The 2500-nt window shown below is 42.2% G+C and overlaps 1 protein-coding gene across 3 annotated transcripts in view; it reads left to right on the top strand.

Annotated features, from left to right (window-relative positions):
* The window catches only part of LOC119579350 (ankyrin repeat domain-containing protein 10-like), a 211603-nt gene that overhangs the window by 91400 nt on the left and 117703 nt on the right, over positions 1–2500 (top strand). The gene's annotated exons all lie outside the window — the stretch shown is intronic.

Here is a 2500-nt window from a genome sequence, read left to right as displayed (position 1 = left end):
ATATATGCCATATATATCTATGATATATTTTTACATACTACATATATATAATATATGTTATATATATATATGTAACACACACACACACACACACACACACACACACACACACACACACACACACACACACACACACACACACACACACACACACACACACGCACGCACGCACGCACGCACGCACGCACGCACGCACGCACGCACGCACCCACCCACACACTGTACAGTAGAGCAATCAGTGTAGCAGACTGGGCCGGTGACCTCACCTTGCTCCCCCCATGCTTCCTCCAGCTGCTGCTATCCCTTCCTCCAGCTGGAACGGTCACTACTTATACCGAAGATGACCTAGGCCTCAGAGAGTTTGTCGCCAGCGACCAGCGCGGTAAGGTCATAGCCCTTGCCTCTCTCTGGGCAAGCTGACCTGACCGCGACCCAGCATACACCCATATATAGACATGTCACGTGTGTTCTTATACTGTGTGTGTCAACTCTTAGAAATAAAGTGTGAATGCCGTTAACAAGTATAAATACCCTCTGTTCACTATTGTACTAAGGATGATATCCTTTTACAATCTGGTGGTAGGGTGGCGCTGCGTCCTTCCGGCTTGCAGCATGAACGCAAACCTTCGAAGAAAATCCGCTCGACCGCTTCAAGACATAGCTAAGAAAAAAACACGTAAGTACACGTTTGGGCCCCCTTTTCTTATTTCTTTTCCCTACTTTCCATACATGTGTTAAGCCGTTGTTTTTTTTTGTTGAGTTAAAAGGTGCTAATGACAGCAAATGACACGTTCTCACACTATTCCTTCACCTCAGATCGTATTTCCATGTGATCGAGTTTGTAATCAATAAACATGAATATCGTTCGTTAGTTAAGTAATTAATTATTTTCTCTCGTTTTTAGAGATTTATATTGTTTCATCTGCAACGAATTTAACGTGTTTGTGATTTTATCTTATCACGAATATCATTTCATTTTTCTTCTCCCTCACCCCGACCTGACCGACCCTTTTCTTTCGCTTGCGGTCACTTTGGAAGAGAAAAGGTTGTTTTCCCGTCTTGACCTGACCTCACTTTCTCTTTTTCCGGTCGGTGGCGACATGGGAAGGATCAAATTGACAGCTTGGTTCCCTGTAATTTGGTTGTTGTTTTGTTGATGCCTTGGGAATTAACCATAGCATTGTTACATTGCTTTGGTGACACATTCTATCGGCACTAGAACGGAGCATGTAACACAATTTCATAGAAATATATTTTGAATATAGCGTAGGATCTTCCCCCATATCATAGTGCACAGGATTGCCCTGGGGTTGCGTAAACGCCTAATAGATCTGCGCTCCGTCGTTCGAAAGTAGGTACAATAAACCAAAGTTATTCGTTTGGCACCTTTTGAGTCGGTGTGACCCGCGGTTATGTCCGTTAATTAAGGTTTAAGGTTTAAGCTAGAATCATTATTCGCTTATTAATCACACCTTTCTCACCCTCCTCAAGTCGCTTGCAAGTTTTGGGTACATCCCAAGCATTTGTGATTCGTGATAATTTAAATATCCTTAGGGAATTTTGTGAGCACCCATCACAGATACGCAGAAGAGAGCATGTTATCTTATAGATTTCCCTGGCTCATATACGGCATTTGGGTTTAGAATCCCCCCCGTTACTGAAATCTGGCATGCCTAGCTAGACATGTACCTCGGCAGTTCAGATTTCTGACCCCGAGAAGATTGCTTGTTAAATAGCTTGCGAATATTTTTTCATGTCACCATTCATTCATGCGTACATTCTGTCGCATATCATTAAATGTTAATTCAATGTGGTAGTTGAAATAATTTTAAATAGCAAGCATTGCTATTTTACTTGAGTTTTGTTATAGTGAACGTTAATGTTCGTGTTTGTGATTCATTCTCAGTATGAGGTCACTCTCGCTTTCCCTCTCATTCACGCTAGCTGTCACTCACACACGCATACACACACACATTCACCTCACTACACACATTCAGGACAAAAGACACTGACCCTTTTCATTAATAAAGTTGGTTGCTGTCTTAGTGCCGGCGTAAAGATTTATGGTGTATCTCTTTAGCCTGCAATTTTGTCTGTCGTGAGGAGTGGCTCGTACATGATGTACAAGTTACATCTATTTCTTCTCTGTGTGACGACTGTGGTTCAAGTAAATCCTTACAGATTGCCGATGTTGTTTCCCTTATCTACTCTCATATGTATCAGAGATGGTTGGTAGTTCAAGCCAGGTCCATGTGGATCGCTACTGACGTCTCCCTCTTCTATTTTCTTCTTTATCTCTGTGAAAAAAAAAGACGAAAATAATTTAAAAACCAACATTAAAAAACGCAAATTTTTATAAATCACCGGCTAGTGGTAGTTAACACCCCCTCTTCTCTGTTGCCTTTTCTTTTTCTCTTACTCTGGCCCTTACGTGTATGATCTGGTTCCCCGACTATATATTGCAGTCGGACCGACACGGCACCGAAGGAAGATCCTGCTA

The sequence above is a fragment of the Penaeus monodon genome, chromosome 12 (assembly GCF_015228065.2).
Source record: "Penaeus monodon isolate SGIC_2016 chromosome 12, NSTDA_Pmon_1, whole genome shotgun sequence".
In the NCBI taxonomy this organism is placed as follows: domain Eukaryota; kingdom Metazoa; phylum Arthropoda; class Malacostraca; order Decapoda; family Penaeidae; genus Penaeus; species Penaeus monodon.
Note: the sequence above shows the minus strand (reverse complement) of the source record. Positions and strands in the feature narration are given on the sequence as shown.